We start from the raw sequence: 18,105 nt of genomic DNA, 5'->3' as shown, positions 1-18,105 counted from the left end.
CAAAACATAATTGAAACGTCAGTGAAATGAACTCTACAGTAACTGTCCACATTGGAAGGGGTTTACTTTGGTCTCGTCTATTTTACTTTGGTCTCCTTGAAAGTTTACACGTAAAAAGACATTCTGGTCACTAAACAGAGACTCCAACAGAAGCGACCTTAAAGGACGGAGCTTATTTTACAGAAGTCCAATTAGCTCAAATTGATGCTGAAATGGGGTTGCTGATGGGAATGGATGCCCCTAACCTAGCGGAGCCTTGGAAGGTTATCAACAGTGGGGGTAATGGAGCCTATGCTGCAGTGAAAAGCTGATTAGGATGGGTTGTAAATGGCCTATTGGTGACAATAACACTGGGCCTGCTGGACAAGCAAAATAACCCACAAAAGTTCCCAATTCAGTTAGTGAAGAAATGCGCCATCTTGGATTGTATTTTTCAGTTGGATGTGAAGGGCCCTATTTAGACATTGTGCTAAAGTTAGGGGGTGGCAATTGCCGTCCGCTGGAAGCCTAAATTACGCCCCTTGCTTATATACATTCTTGAAATGAGGCACTCTGATGAGCTGTTTGTTCGAACCAGGAACAGAGTCACGTGATTGACCTTAAATCCCAGTAGATGATGCAGAAAGGAAGGCGAGACCTCACAGTCAATACAGTCACAGATCATAACCATAGACATAATGATTTGTTTTGTCCGGGACTTCATCATGGAGCAGTTTGAGGAGACCATTAAGGCTGGATTCTGAAGTTAAGAAGCCAACTACAAACTCTAAGCAATAAAAGAAAGGGGGCACAGTATACACAAACAAATGACAGCAATTATTAAGTACTGCCGACAGCACGGAAAGTTCAATTTACCGACTCAGCCCCGAATGTACAGTGGTGGACAAAGTACATTTACTTGATTACTGTACTGTGATTATTTATCTTTTTTAAATATCTGTACTTTACGTACATATTTGTATTTTTTGGATACTTGGACACTGCATTTCTAGGAAGGGAAAAAAAGTATATAAATGATCCACTTCGGAACTTACTATACTGCCCTACAAAGCGAAAGTGCAGTAACTACACAAATATTTGAACTGATAAAAGGGTTTACAAGTGTTTCAATTGGTCAGCCAAATGGGTAATCAGCATATACCTACGTGCATTACATTACACTAAATACAGTATATATCTGTTCGTGAGGTAATTGTTTATCCCCCAAAATCAAGGAAAATTTGACCTATGGGATACACAAATTGGTTTGTCCAAAAAGGTTATTACTGCACTTTAGGGCAGCACAGTGAAAATAGAAGATCTACAAGCTCACAACATGTTGCATCGTGACACTTTGTGAGCTTGTAGATCTTCTATTTGTACTATTGTTGATATTTCTGGAAAATCTTTTTTTTTGGGGGGGTGGGGAATGTCAATGCATTGCTTTTATAAAGCGTGTGTGTGTGTGTGTGTGTGTGTGTGTGTGTGTGTGTGTGTGTGTGTGTGTGTGTGTGTGGGTGTGGGTGTGTGTGTGTGTGTGTGTGTGTGTGTGTGTGTGTGTGTGTGTGTGTGTGTGTGTGTGTGTGTGTATGTGTACACACACAGATCTGGGATCTTACCTAGTATAGCCTACCTTTAATATAAAAAACAACAAACATATTTGTACTTTTGAATACTATGCAAGTACGCCAGTACTTTAACTAAAGTGCAAATGTGACAGAGCAACTTTAATATTTGACCAGCAGTATCATACTTTGACTACCGGTCAAGCACTGGGGTTGAGTAATTTGTTCACCACCGCAAATGTACCAATATTGTTGAGAGTTAGAGCTACAATCGATGGTATTTTCAATGAAAATAAATTATCCATCCATCATCTCACCAAAGAACCTTTCCACAATACCCACTCAACAGCTTATTAAAATCAAATGCTTTCTCAACTCACACAATTACTCATTTTCCAAACTTTTCTGTAGCCTAATGCCAGATATGTTTGTGGGGTTGGATGTTTCAGCGGTGCAATACGTGATATTTGTGAAAATAAGTGTTAAATAGCTCTATATTCTTATGGTAATCAGTAACGGGAGTCACGCTGTCTCTCCAGCCCTTTAGTAAAAAGAAAATGCACTTTCAGGTTGGGATAGCAATGTCATCCAATCAGGAGAGAGAACTCTGGATACAGGATAAATAGCAGGATAAATGAACAGACAGATTGGAAGTAGAAAATCCTTCTGATTGGCTGAAATTGGCAAACCACATGAAAAGGTATTTTATTAAAGAGCTGGAGAGACAGGGAGACCCATGTTACTGAGTAAACACTCTATACAGCAATGATTACTTAGCCTGGTAAACCCTCCCTCCGGAAATCTCATTTCCATTTGATTTCAGGAGTGTGTCTGGCCTGATCGCCCATTCTGCAATATTGGCTGTGTACACCAAACGGACGAGCCTATCAGCGTCGTCGCACATCGTTCTGTGATTGACAGCGACAGTTGGCCAATCAGGTGGCGAGTTCAAGTGAGCCCGAATGGCACCCGAGTGCAGCCTGCATGCAGCCGACAAAACAAGAACGGCAGCCATCTTTTCTGTCCGCTATTTTCTCCGCTGTTTTTTTTACTTCAAAAAGCTCTCAAACTTCTATTTTGAGGCATGGCATTTATTTATAAAATATCGTTTGGATAGAATTTAGTTGTTTAACTTCATATATGTTGTCAATTAATCATGACAGAGCCTATTTAAAAATAAAAATTCAGAGAACCGTCCGGGGCGGGCAGTGACACACATGTATCCGAATAAGGCAACCTATTTTGGGCATGGCCGTCTCAAAAGTCCTGTTGCGTCACATTAGTCTGGTGAACTGCTGATTGGCTGAAGGGGAAAAACGATCATTGGCTGAAGGGGTTGTCAGTCAACGGTATTACTCCCGCCCAACTCCAGCCCACAGCAAATATTGCAGAATGGGCGATCAGGCCAGACTCACTCCTGAAATCAAATGGAAATGAGATCTCCGGAGGGAGGGTTTACCAGGCTAATGATTACTATCATAAATAGAACTATTTAACACTCATTTTAACACACGCACGTATGTGCAAGCACGCACGCACGCATGCACACACACACACACACACACACACACACACACACACACACACCAGGGTTTCCGTTAGCCGGTATATACCGGCCATTGACCGGTAAAATTTTTAATTGGCCGGTAAATATAAACACCACCGGCCACCGTGGCCGGTTGTGAAAATGCTGTTATTAGGCTACTTTATTATTTAAGCCTATTATTAATATTATTATTTGCATAAAGTAGTTGGCTACAACCATTACAATCATAATCATTTAAAGTTTTTATCATGATCTGACTGTGTGGTTTAATTCCGACAGCCTGCTCGGCTGCTGCTGTGCGCTGCAGTTATAGAATAGCCTATTCGGTGTCGCGCGTTGAAAATATCAGAGCTACAAGCTCACAGCACGTCGTAACGCGCCGCTTTGTGAGCTTGTATGTCTGCTATTTTTGATACGACACAACACCGCTAAGAGACACAGCTGTGTCTCCTCCTGATCAGTGCTGAGTAGGGTGGTTCGCTCGGGTGTTGATAAACAGAACCGGGATTTTCCGAGGTGATAGAATCTGAACCAAGCCGAACCCAATTGTCGATAAAGGGACCCGTCCCGTCCCGAACACGTGTGGGTCGGGTCGTGGATATTATGCAAGCACAGTTACTGCAATGGATAAAGTGGTGAAAGTTGGTGAAAGCAACTATAAAGGCAAGTAATCAACCTCGCGCAAGGCCACATATATCATGACATATATAATTAACGTTAACAAAACAAAACAAAACATACTTTTGCATATCAAGGTTGAATGAGAATCGATGTACAGTAAAGCCCAAAATATATATTAATTTGTTTATACTGTGCGACGGAGTTGCGCAGGGAAACCACAGCCCGCAGGGTTATTAGGACTCGCACCAAAACACCCTCGCCCCCATTTTTCAGGCGGACCAGCGGTTCTTGTATTCTTGTATTTGTTTTACTGAGGATAGAGGTAGAAATAGGTTTAGGATTAGGTATAGTTTTACTGAGGTTAAGATCAGGAATAAGGTTAGGGTTAGGCATTGTTTACTGATATGTTTAGGAATACCAGGCGAATACCGTCGGATTTTCCCCGGGGCGACTGTGTTTTGGGGCGAGAGTTTTGGTATTCGTCTGCTGCGTGTTCAGCAGCGCAGCTCTAACGTAACAAGGTGTAATGAGCCCAATCAGTTGTTGGGTGCATGTATGCAGTGCAAACACGCATGTGACGTTAATTATAATATGGCCGGTAAATGTATTCTTTGGCCGGTAAAATATAATCCTGCCGGCCATGGTGGCCGGCCCCAAAAATGCCTAGCGGAAACCCTGACACACACACACACACACACACACACACACACACACACACACACACACACACACACACACACACACACAGACACACACACACACACACACACACACACACACACACACACACACACACACACACACACACACACACACACACACAAATCACATCCAACACCTTTAATTGAAGGCAATATGTTCTGCCATTCTGAACGTTTAGCATAGCTTTAACATTTGTGTAATTGCTACACACTATATCAGCTGGGGTGTGACAACACACACTCTAACACTTGTAAATACACACAGTTTACCACTTTTCTAATGAACTTAAACCCTCTAGTCTTATTGAAAGTTGCAACTGTACTTGAACAGCTTTTTTCCCCTCTACACCAAATTGCTTCCCCAGAAATAGCCGATCTACAAGATCACAACACTCCACAACCCAAGCTTGTTGATCTGCTATTTTTGGCTAATGTCCTGCCCAGAATATATGGATGCAGGGGTTCACGTGGTTACACCTCGCCCCCAGAACCGAGAGGGAGAAGTGAAGTGCCAAAGTCATGGTGGTGGATTGTGGTACTGCAGCTTACCACAGCTGGGCCCAGACACATGAACGAGCAAAAAAGGCCAATGGGCTCGACTCACAAACTTGCGCACAGGGTTGCGTGCGAGATGACGCGAGAAATATGGAATAGTTGTGATAACCAACTAAAATGTGTAGTTATAAATTCAAGAAAATGTTTAAAGATAATATAGTAGATCAATATAAAACTTCATTATAAACCATAAAATATTATTTCGGTCCACGTATTGTTTTTTGTTTTGTTTTTTGGTAATGTTTGCTGTGACTAACTCTGTACATGGCTTAAAGGTTTCATGACGTTCAGTTTTACCACACATTAAAAGTCTTTGTCATGGTCCTTCAAACGTGCATAAAAAGTTTTAACAAAAAATTCCACTCCATTGATCCATGGCAGGTGTATTTCTCTCACATTTCTAAAGCCTTTTCAACTGCAATGAAAAACTACATCTTTGCCTGCGGGTGTCGCTGTTGAGGGATTTTGCCTGTCAATCATCGCCTCTGCTCCGCCGTTGAAGACCCCTGAAAATGTTGAGTCATTTATTTAAATATTTGAAGAAGATATGCCCATTTTAAACTTGTTAACCCAGAATCACTCAGACACAGGGATGATTTGATTTGCGCTGAAAAATCAACCTAGTTTCTAAAGATAATTCTGTCTTGTTATAACGGTGTGCATGTACTCATAACACATACAGCAGTTTAAATTCATGTGAAATAATCACACAAAATAAGTGACTGGAAGCGGAATCAGATTCAATCGGATACAGGAAAAGTTTGATGTAGTCAAATGCATGGAATCTGAAACTTTGTTATAAAGCAGTCCAATTGTTTTTTTGTTTGTGTAATAGTGCAATGTTTTCTGATGAATCAGTGCTTTATCAGTGGATTAAGAAAACAGTCCAGCGGCAGGGCCTCTAGCCTCTAGCTCATAGTTAAACTGTACACTCTTCTCTTATTGTCTCCCCAGCCGAGCTGTGCATATTGAAATCGCACACGGTCCCTTGACACAAACTCATGCATTATTAATTCAAGGAGATGTAGCCGCAAAACCGGGACAAGTTAAAGAGATATCAAGACGGAGGAAGACGCTCAAGGCTTAAGCCGTGAAGTGTAAAAAATGAGATCCGCCACCCAAAGGCATCAAACTACTGGAGCGTGCTATGGCTGGGAGACCTTGAGTTGACTAATCAAAGAAAAATGTTGCCTCTATTACCAAAGGACGTATACAGTAGTGGTTGGTAAGAACATTGTGGAGGCAATGCTAGTTTAGTAATCAGTGGTAGAAGTACTCTTTTCCTTGCAAAAGTACAAACAATTTGTTGCTGTCCGGCAGAAACATCATCCAATCATGGAAGCACACCAATCAATTAACACATACCCGATCAATCAACAATCAATGAACACAGACCAGACCAATCAAAAATCAATGAACACAGACCAGACCAATCAACAATCAATGAACACAGACTCGACCAATCAACAATCAATGAACACAGACCAGACCAATCAACAATCAATGAACACAGACCAGACCAATCAACAATCAATGAACACAGACTCGACCAATCAACAATCAATGAACACAGACCTGACCAATCAACAATCAATGAACACAGACCTGACCAATCAACAATCAGAAGGGTATAGGAGGATCAATACACAGGTGATATGGTAAATGTGATAAAGTGTGTCCATAATAAAACAAGCATCATTCATGAATACATTTCCTGAATTTGATGCAGGAAATAAAGTACATCAGCAAAAATATAAAATAAAACAAGAAGAAAAACAAGTGGTTAAGTTAATAAATTGTAAATTAATAAGATCTACATCAACTAGTGTTGGTGCCTGCATACTATGAATAATGCTGAGTTTGCTGTTGTACTGTATTTCTGCCATCATATACAGGAAATGTATTCATGGATGTTGCTGACATTTGTGATTTTGTCCATTGATCATGTCTCTGTAGCTGTCCTCCCTATTGTGGGCAAAAATGATCAAAAAGCCTTCTCCTATTTGCTTAATGTATTATAATCTGTCAACCGCTGGTATCGCGTGGCAAAAATAGCCGATCTACAGTATAAGCTCACAGCGCGTTGTGAGCTTATAGATCAGCTATTTTCGCTCTGCAACACCATCAAGATTTTACCTTGTTTGTCTCTGTTCCTAACAAAGTTCCTGTGCTTGGTCACATATACGGGGTATTTGCATTGTATGTTCCGATATAATAATAATTGTGTCCCCTTTAGTTGTTGTTGGGGTATTTGTCACTGTACAGCGCGTTGCATTGTTGTGAGCTTGTAAATCCGTTCTACTTTCGGGTGACACTAATAGCATGACAAAGTAGGGAATCAATTTATGGAAGAAAAAAGACTAACAAAACAAATAAATAAAAAGTTGAATTATGGATATTATAGGACGTTTCTGCCCGACAGCAACGATGCGTAAGTAAATACAGCATGCGGGAAGACTATCTTTTTTCTTTTAGATATTTTTTGGGGCTTTTATGCCTTTATTTAGACAGGACAGTAGGCTGACAGGAAATTGGGAGAGAGATGAGGGGAGACATACAGCAAAGGTCGTCTCGATCGGGAGTCGAACCCGCGACACGCTGTCAAGCTGGATTACCAGCGTATGTGGAATGCGCCTGGACCGCTAGGCCAGCGGACGCCCTGGGAAGACTCTCTTTTAAAGGGTGCTGAAACTCTATGACAGGCTGACTGTATAGAGTACACCGTCATGTACTGTAAGCAACACAGCTGCTGCTAATCAAATCAATAATGGGTGTGTTCGATTTAGATGTGTCAAAGTGCACAGGTTTTCAGAAGGTGGCATATACCTGTGTCCTGTTCCGGTTAATTTTTCCATAGCTTGTTTTGATTGGCTGATTTAATTGATTGCCGATCAAACAAAGCTGTGGGAAAATTGACTGGAACAGGACACGGGTATCTGCCACTTTTTGTAGGCCTAACCACAGTTATGAACAGGGCCTATACTGGGCTGCATCCCAGGTATGTCAATTCGATCCTTGTTTTCCTCACTTGCTTCCTTTCCTTGCATCTTAGTCCCTACCACCCGGGATGCATGGAGGAAACAAGGTGAGGAGAGAGGAAACAAAGAAATGTTGTTTGAGAAGTGGAGTTGTTCGAGAAGTGTCATTTTTGGCACCAAAGTTGTGTAACAAACTCCCTTAAAGGATCAAAGCTGACCTTTAAAAACATGCTTAAGACCACTTGTTCACTTGTTTCACTTGTTGTTTTGTGTGCGTGTGCGTGTGCGTGTGCGTGTGCGTGTGCGTGCGCGTGCGTACGCGCACGCACACGTGTGTGTGTGTGTGTGTGTGTGTGTGTGTGTGTGTGTGTGTGTGTGTGTTTGTTTGTTTAGTTTTCTATACTCCGTCCTGTTGTGACTGACTGACAGTGAGACTGAGCTCTTGTTGTCCTAGTCTAGTCTTCTTTGTCTTGTCCATTGTTTTTCTCTTGTCTCTTTCTTTTATCTTACTGCAGACTCTCGGCCAGTGTAATGGATGGGGGGCGCACTACATTTGTAGAATCCCCAGAAGCAAAGATTTTAGTTAAAAAATGTTTTTATAAAAATACAAGCTCATAGCGCGGCACTCGGTGCCACGCTATGAGCTTGTAAATCTGCTATTTTTGAATAGCCAAAGAAATCTAAAAATGACACAGATGCGTTCCCGGTCTTAAAGAGTTAATTTGACACACTACAGTTTCACATCGGCATTCCCTGCGACACCGACACGCTCGCATGCGTGTACGTACACATAATGCATGTAACTTAAGAAACCAGCACTTCGCCCATTTACAACCTCATCTTGATATAACTGGCCTTCGCTCATGTTCATAACAAGATGTCACCATTTCTGTCTACTCACTCTGTGTCTCATTGGGACGGCTCAGAAACCTTCCTACCAATGACATCATCGGTGGGGAATCCAAGCTAATATTAAGCTACAGCCTTTCCTCTTCCTGGAATGTTAGCATGCATACATTGTTCATCCACAAATAAATACATAAATGTGTGTGTGTGTGTGTGTGTGTGTGTGTGTGTGTGTGTGTGTGTGCGCGTGCGTGCGTGCGTGCGTGCGTGCGTGCGTGTGTGTGTCAACTGTGTTGTATAATGTTCCGCCGTATGGGCACTGTGCAACTGGCTGTTTTTTGTCTGACTGCACTGGCAGTGTTTATGTCCTTTTGTACAAGGCATTCTTGTACTTCTGTTTATGTGGACATGAATAAGTATATCAAATGCGTGAAATACGGTCTGAAAATGACCAAACCTGCCTATACCAATGATGCTATTGGTCGACCAGGTTTCACAGCTCTCCTCTGAGAGTGAGACAGACATAAAATGGTGCCATCTTATAATGAGCATTATAGTGAGGACTAATTATATGAAGATAGAGTTGAAAATGGAGGGAAGTGCTCCTTTAGCATTGCCAGCTGTACAGGGGCAGAGTCATTAACGTCAAGCTGTTCAGTTTGGAAAGTGTTCCTGGAACTACACACTCCGTGTTTCCTCGCTGCTCACTCCTCAGAGACGCCTCCTAATCCTCACTCCGCGGAGGAGGACTCAGAGACCTGGCAGTGCTGGCAGTCAGATTGTCAAAATGGCGGACTGAGTTGAACTTCGATCTGGTTCAAGTGAGGACAGAGGAGCAAGTTAAAGGGGCACAACACCCTAGGCTGATTGTGTTTGTTTGTTTTCCACTTCAGGTTCAAAACTACAGCAAAGTAAAAAACAGCCATGGCTCAGGACACAGGTATATCAAAAACACACCCATTATTCATTTTATTATCTGCAGCTGTGTTGCTTAGTATCGTGCCATGTTTGTAATCTGATGTAGTTCTGAACCTGAACTGGAAAACACTGTGGTAAGAGGCCAAAACTGAAAGAAAAATGTGTCTTATCAAAACATAGTCTCCATATGGAAAATGTATTAGTCCAAAATAGCAGATGTATAAGCTCGTGCTGTGAGCTTTTAGATTTAGTATTTTTGAATATCCAACGGATAAATGGATAAAGTGGTTAAAATGATTGTGATGCTATGTTACCTACCTTTACTGGGGACCCCCTGGAACCCCTCCAAGGACCCCTGGGGGTCCCTGGACCCCACTTAAAGAACCACTGTTTTAATAGGGTCCACAGAGAGGAGGAGTAGTTTCATTTAGATTTAGATTATTGCAATACAAAAGGGTTTACGGTAATGTACTGTACTAAGAATGTTGCAACACTATGAATGTATTTCTCACGTACAGTACAATTACTGTACATATTGTTCCTCTTTTAATCCTTTCATGTCAGAGTTCCTAGTTAGGGACAGAATCATTTCAAAGGGGAGTTCATTGCTTAATGCACTTTGGGAGTCCATGATATGAAAAAAAGTTTGAAAATCTGTTGTTTTGAACTGAGGGCACGTTTATTGCACTCCGACACTACAGAGTGTTCATTTAACTCTGAGAGTGTACAAATGTAACCTAACGGGTCCATTTGGTTACATTTGTACACTCTCAGAGTTAAATGGGTAAATTAACAATGAGGATTTGGGCGGTTCTAAATCCCTAAATCCATCCTTAACAAAATCCGATTTGCTTGGGAGGGGGGGGGGGGGGGGGGGGGCTTGACTCTTAACGTACCATACATTTCAAAAGACCTTCACAAACAACAATGCAGCCTCCTTCACTCCTCAAAGTTCAACTTGCCTCGTGTGCAATTTACAAAACTAACCCCCCCCCCCTCCCTGTTGTATGCATGACAAAGCAAAGCGGGGGTGAGAAACGCATCAACACAGACCTCTTTAATGAGCTTATTAGCCAACCAAGTGAGGCCGCCGGCCGCCTCTGCCACTAATTACACTTGACAAAGGCAACAGAGTAATCAAGTGGAAACCTTGTATGTCCAAAACTGTTACTTTTCAGGAAGTGTGGAAGGGAACCTGCGTTCCAATGGATCCATAGTTATTATTTAGTCACAAGCTCTTGTTAATACGTTCCGGTGGTTCTGTATTTATAAAACCCACCGACACAACTAACTACTTAGTTGGAAATAGCAGATCCACAAGCTCTACAACGTGTCAACGTGTCACGTTGTGACACGTTGTGAGCTTGTAGATCGGCTATTTCCGCTAAAATAAAATGATGAAATATCGAGATACAAGGTTTTTGCCCGACAATTTCTGTAAATCAGCAAACAATTAAGCTAGAGATAAATTTTAAAAAAAGGAAATCTAAAATAGTACATTTACAAGCTCATGATACGTGTGTAGATTAGCATACTTTTGCTACTCTTGTGTGTGTGTGTGACACCACAGTACAATGCAGTAGGCAGTGCTGTAAAGTAACAAAGTACATTTACTCAAGTACTGTACTTAAGTACAATTTTTATGTATTTTTACTTTACTTGAGTATTTCCAATTTTCAGTACTTTTACTTCTACTCCACTACATCTCAGAGGCAAGTATTATACTTTTACTCCACTGCAATTATTTGAACACTTTAGTTACTATAGTTACTTTGTAGATTTTGATTATTATTACAAAACATAACCCTATTTAAACTTTGGCTATTTGAAAAAAAGCCAATCTACAAGCTCACAATGTGTTGCGATGTGACGCATTGTGAGCTTGTAGATCTGCTATTTTCAAAAGATTGTTCTTCTGCATAATGAGTACTTTCTACTTTTAGTACATTTTGATGCCAATACTTTACTTTTGTACTTTCACTCAAGTACATTTTGAATTCCATACTTGTACTTGCAACAGAGTATTTTTACATTGCAGTATTGATACTTTTACATTTGAGTACTTGTTCTATCTCTGAGCGCAACACCTACCATCAGCTCTCAGTACTTACCACATCTTCTCACATGCAAGCCGTGATGTGATGCTCATACGCTGAGTTGGCAGTGCCCGGGATCGAACGCATGGCCTTGTGGTCGAAAGGTGAGTGCTCTACCAGCTGAGCTACTCGTACATCAATTCCCCCCCCCAAAAAAAACACAAAACCCTGAAATCCGAAGGTACAGAGTTTTCTGCCCCTATACAGCAAACAAAGTATCTTTTCAGAGCAGTGGTGGAAAAAGTACAATTCTTTTTTACTTAAGTAAAAGTATCAATACTGCAATGTAGTCCAGAATACAAAATGTACTTGAGTAAAAGAACAAAAGTATTGGTATCAAAATGTACTTAAAGTACCAAAAGTAGAAAGTACTCATTATGCAGAATGTCCCATTTAACACGTTTTCAAATGTATAAATTGTGTAAAAATCTTTTGAAAATAGCAGATCTACAAGCTCACAATGCGTAGCATCGCGACGCATTGTGAGCTTGTAGATCGGCTATTTTCAAATGGCCGAAATGTATATAGCCAGGGCTGAAGTAGTTAATGTATGTTTTGTAACAAATCTATAAAGTAAGTAAAGTTTTCAAATAATTGCAGCGAAGTAAAAGTACAATATTTTCCTCTGAGGTGTAGTGGAGTAGAAGTAAAAGTACTGAAAATTGGAAATACTCCAGTAAAGTAAAAAATACCTAAAATGTTTACTTAAGTACAGTACTTGAGTACTTTCCTCCACTGTTTCAGAGCGGGGGGGAAACATGGCGAGACAGCTAGTCGACACGTTTGACAGGCCCTAAACGGACGGACAGCAAGGGATCGTCAGCGAAGCTAGAGGCACATCGATAGGTACTGTGGGATGAAAGGGAGGGGCAGAATGCCAGGGGTTTCCCCCAGGGGCAAACCCAGTCAGCAGCTTGCTGCATGGGGGAGCACAGCTCTGCTGGAGGGGAGAGAAAAGAATCAAAAGCAATGAAGTCCCATCGCCTAGTGGATCGATAGCCACCAATGCTGGGGGGGCGGGGTGGGGGGGGGGACACAAAGTGGTCGATGAGCACCCGTGGAATCTTTTCCGCTCGTTCCTAGCAGTGGTGGAATAAGTACTTTTTACTCAAGTAAAAGTAGCGATATCGCAACATAAACATACTATAGTTGCAAGTAAAAGTCCTCTGTTCTAATAAAAGTGTAAAAGTGCAAAAGGTAATGGCATCAAAGTGTATTTAAAGTAAAGTAAAAGTAGTAGATTTAAATTATTAATACAAAACATACATTAACCACTTAAGCCCTATTTTATGACTTCATCTATTCAAAAATAGCCAATCTTTGACAAACTTAACTTAATAAAATGTTAGTGTTAAGTACTGACCTCTATAGAAGCAGCACCCCTTAGTGGCCATGTTTCGCTATATTATAAACAAAAGCACTTTTACTTTGGTAAAGTAAATGTATTTTAATACCAATACTTTAGTACTTTTACCCAAGTAAACTTTTGAATACAGGCATTTTACTTTATGGAGTATTTAGAGTCTTTATATTGTGGTATTGAGACTTTACTTAAGTAAAACAATGTGAGTACTTCTTCCACCCCGTGAAAGCAGTGAACTTCTATGGCTAGCGGATCGATAGCCACCAACGTGGGAAGAGGGAGCACAGGGTGGTCGATAAGGAGTGAATCGGAATCCCATTACCTCTAACTTCATTTTGCCCGACAAGGAAAAATGGAGCTGATTCACACTATGTGCGTTACAGTATGCAAATTGTCACTGTCGGGCAAAAACCTCGTACCTCCATATTTCATACTTTTGTACTTTCGTTTAGTTTTTTGCTTTTTTTCACAAATGAATGGCATTGTTCATCGTTACAAGAGTCTTACACAAAAGTAGCAGATCTACAAGCTCACAACGCGGCACGATGCGACGCGTTGTGAACTGTTTCTTTGTTTTCTGTGTGTGTGTGTGTGTGTGTGTGTGTGTGTGTGTGTGTGTGTGTGTGTGTGTGTGTGTGTGTGTGTGTGTGTGGTTGTAGATCTGCTACTTCTGCTATAAAAAATAATATATTGAAAGTGGAGGTGGTTAAGTGTGTTTGGGGGGTGGGTAATAAATATTGAACCGATGAAAAGTATTAACAAGAGATTATGACTAAATCATAACTACATTGGAACCAATGGGAAAAAACTGGTTATTTTGTCTCTTTCTCCATTTCCCGAAAACTAACGGGTTGTGGACATAGCATAGGAGGTTGCATACGGTACATGCACATGGCGGTGTGACAGAGGAGAAGTGGTGTAGAAGGACAGAGCTGCTGCAGCTGCTTGATGGCGCATGGAGCTGAGTGATGGCGGAAGCCGGACACGGCTGGGAGGGCCGGGCTTCATAAAACATCTCCGGCTAGATTAACACGTTAAGACCGGGAACGCATCTGAGTCACTTTAGATTTCTTTGGGCTATTCAAAAATAGCAGATATACAAGCCCATAGCACGGCACAGAGTGCCGCGCTATGAGCTTGTAAATATGTTTGTTTTTGTTTTTTTGGCAGATACATATACGAATACATATTTTTAAAGAGAACATTTTAACTCTCTTACAACTTCTGGGGGGTCCCTGGAACTAAATATTTTGAGATGGGGGTCCATGGCCAAATATATATAATTTTTGAGAACCATACGTTTTTTGCAAAGAAATGTTAGGATTTAGAAGACATTTGTAGAATCCCCCAGAAGCAAAGATTTGAGTTACAAATGTTCCCTTTAACAAAAATAGCAGATCTACAAGCTCATAGCGTGGCACTCGGTGGCGCGCTATGAGCTTGTAGATATGCTATTTTCTAATAGCCAAAGAAATCTAAAAATGACACAGATGGGTTCCTGGTCTTAATGGGTTAAAAAATAATACGATGTGATCTGCTCCAGAGAGTCCATGACAAGGCTCTTTAAAGTCCTGCAGGACACAATCCTATACTACACACTGCAGAGGCCCGAGTTAAAGGAGTAGTTCACCTGAGTCCTCAAGAGTTAGTACACGGGGGAACACCAACGCTTCGGCTTTGGATCTTTTAATTGGTGATACAAATGCAATTAAAAAACCTGAGTGCCGCGCTATGAGTTTGTAGATCTGCTATTTTTTAGCGGCGCTAGCCGCTCTACACCTTTAGGTATAGAGCGGATACTGCTCTATACCTGACTTTGTCCATGTTCACCGTCAACGCTCTGATTGGTCAGACCCGTCAACGCTCTGATTGGTCAGACCCGTCAACGCTCTGATTGGTCAGACCCGTCAACGCTCTGATTGGTCAGACCCGTCAACGCTCTGATTGGTCAGACCCGTCAACGCTCTTATTGGTCAGACCCGTCAACGCTCTGATTGGTCAGACCCGTCAACGCTCTGATTGGTCAGACCCGTCAACGCTCTGATTGGTCAGACCCGTCAACGCTCTGATTGGTCAGACCCGTCAACGCTCTGATTGGTCAGACCCGTCAACAAAGTGATTGGTCAAGCTTCACGTGACACGTGGCTATAAACACATTATAAACACATATCGATGACAAAATGTATCAAAGGTGCCGCTACCTTCACACTGGGTGTGATTTTTTTGAAAAATCGTGGAAAATCGTGGGTCTTTCAATGTATGTATTTTTTAAAGCCAACATTTGTAACTTACATCTTTACGTATTTGTCTTTGTAAAAAAATGTATTTTTTGAGAAAACGTATGTTGCTATAATATCAGTGGTTCTCAAAAACTATATGTATTTGGCCGTGGACCCCCATCTCAAAATATTTTGTTTCAGGGACCCCCAGAAGTTGTAACAGAGTTAAAGAAAAATCGCTTTCAAAGATATATAGTCAAAGATTTGCAAAAATGTTCACGATTTTTTGTTGTTTTCAATTATCTATTCTATTCTATTATATTATATTCTATTATATTCTATTCTACATCAGTGAGTAAACAACAGAAATAAAGTCATTTCTTTAAACACTTAAACCCTGTCCCAGTGGTTCTCAACCTTTTCTAGATCAGTAGCCCACTTGAAAATGTTTGAGTTTGCGGTCACTTGGACCATTTTCAGAGCGTGTTTATTTTGACAATCAATCGATTGTGTTCCGGCTTGGATCAATGGAACCAACATGCAGTAGTATACTGAAAGTTCCTATTTATCTGTATCACAATTATAACTTATTTTATAAAGTTATATGCACTTAAAACTCCAGCATTGGTATTGTGGGGGAAGCTTAAATAGCCAATCGTCAAGCTCACAACGCGTCGCGTTGTGAGCTTGTCGATCAGCTATTTTCTGCAAAACCATATTAAGTGGTTAAAGGAAAACCATTCAATTTTTCACACACACACACACACACACACACACACACACACACACACACACACACACACACACACACACACACACACACACACACACACACACACACACACACACACACACACACACTGAGCGTGCACACTTAGTTGATTGGAGTCCCCTATAGGGCCCCACATTGGTCTTGGAGTTTGCCCAAAAACGTCCCTTCCAAAACAAACAGTGAAAACATGAAAATACAAGAGGACCATGTGTTTCTGCAGGTTAACACCACCACACTGCTCCAGTGACTGATGACTATAGAGGGAAATGTCTCCGTCAGGCCCAAGGCGCCACCAGGCAGGGACGCGGGAAGTGGGGTGCTGAGGGTGCTGCAGCACCCCTGCCGTTGTGAGGGGAAACAAAAAAAAAGGCTGAAGGCGTGCGTGTGTGTGTGTGTGAGAGATTTTCTCCGGTGGGCGCGGCTCCCCCAAAAGAATTAAATCACATAACCCTAATCCAACCCTAACCCTAACCCTAAAACCGAAATAAAGTAACAAAAAAAGTAGCTTTATCCGCGGGAAACCCGAAAAAAATCGCGCGCGCGTGCACGAGGGACCCATGCACGCGCGCGCAGCGTGCGTGCATGTGTCCCGTTTACCAGCACCCCTTGCTCTAAAGTACTTCCCGCGTCCCTGCCACCAGGAGGCCGTTTTTTGAAAAACGCATGTTTTGATATCACTCCTACAGATTGGCTTTCAAAGTTACAGGAGGGGCCCGTTTTGAACAAAATGCCTCAAATCATGAACACAGAGTCCAATTGCTGTGACACTTTTCGTGCATTGACACTAGGCCATGGAAGAAATGCCACCCTATTCTTTTTTTTTCTTCAAATTGGCCTCATGGTGGCGCTATAACAGGCAGATTCACATTTTGGCTTATAGCTCTCGAACCGTAAGCCATATCAACGTTATTTTTCCCTTAGATTACTTGTATTAATGCGCAACTCTCCAAATAAGCCGTGCCCATTTCCACCTGACAAGTTTCCTGCCATGTTGTGTCTTTGCTGGCCCACAATAAGCTACCTGGCCTGGCGGAAACCTGTGCTCCGAGGAGTACATTTTTCTTTTAGTTTTGTTTTGTAAACACAGTTACATACTATGCCTTTACCTCTAAGAGTTATGAATTAATAGTGAGGATCATGCAGTGTAGGTCATCTGGGCACCACACCAAAAACGTTGCTGTTACCCACTCCAGCATCCACAAGCACTGTGTGAAATTATTAATAACACACTGAAACACATCAGTTCATCATGTTCCATTTAGCTTGTCAAGGTAAACTGTAAAAGAAGTGCGCAGGCAGCATGCACAGTCAGCCCCTAGCATCCATCTCTCCTTTTACTCAAATACTGTACTTAAGTACGCTTTTGAGGTGCTTTTACTGTACTTGAGTATGTCCATTTTCAGTAGTTTATACTAACCTCTCGTCACCGGACTTTCCACCTCGGAGGAAAGCCTGGTATTCGTTCTAAAACTAGCCCTGTGATACGGTTTAGAAAAAAGGAAAAAAATCGTGGTTCCGGTGGTTGGTTCCGGTTGGCGTCGCATAGTTTTTGTTCCCCACATAATGCCAATCAATTAGTCTCGCTAGTCGCGCTACGAGTTAGATATAGAAAATGGACATACAAAACCATTATTATACCAAAAATTATACCAAACTAAACACATTTTAAACTAGGAGATCATTTTGGAGATGCTGGTAGTTCCGGTAAAGTTATTTCTGCTCCGACCGAAAATGGTATTGATCCCAGGCTAAGTTTATACTTCAACTCCACTACATCTCAGAGTAAAATGTTGCACTTTCTACTCCACTGCAATTATTTGAAAACTTAAGTTACTAGTTACTTTGCAGATTTAGATTATTATTACAAAAGATACTAAAATGTTTGAAGCGGCACTATGCAACTTTTTTGAATGAATAAAATGTAATTTTGTCCAATATGTTAATAC

General features: G+C 41.4%; 1 protein-coding gene across 1 annotated transcript in view; it reads right to left on the bottom strand.

Annotated features, from left to right (window-relative positions):
* Positions 1-18,105, bottom strand: part of LOC311055764 (syntaxin-binding protein 4) — a gene marked incomplete at its 5' end in the record, with an annotated part of 229,815 nt that overhangs the window by 197,715 nt on the left and 13,995 nt on the right. The gene's annotated exons all lie outside the window — the stretch shown is intronic.

The sequence above is a fragment of the Gymnoscopelus microlampas genome (genome assembly GCF_963454915.1).
Source record: "Gymnoscopelus microlampas genome assembly, chromosome: 11".
Lineage (NCBI taxonomy): Eukaryota > Metazoa > Chordata > Actinopteri > Myctophiformes > Myctophidae > Gymnoscopelus > Gymnoscopelus microlampas.
Note: the sequence above shows the minus strand (reverse complement) of the source record. Positions and strands in the feature narration are given on the sequence as shown.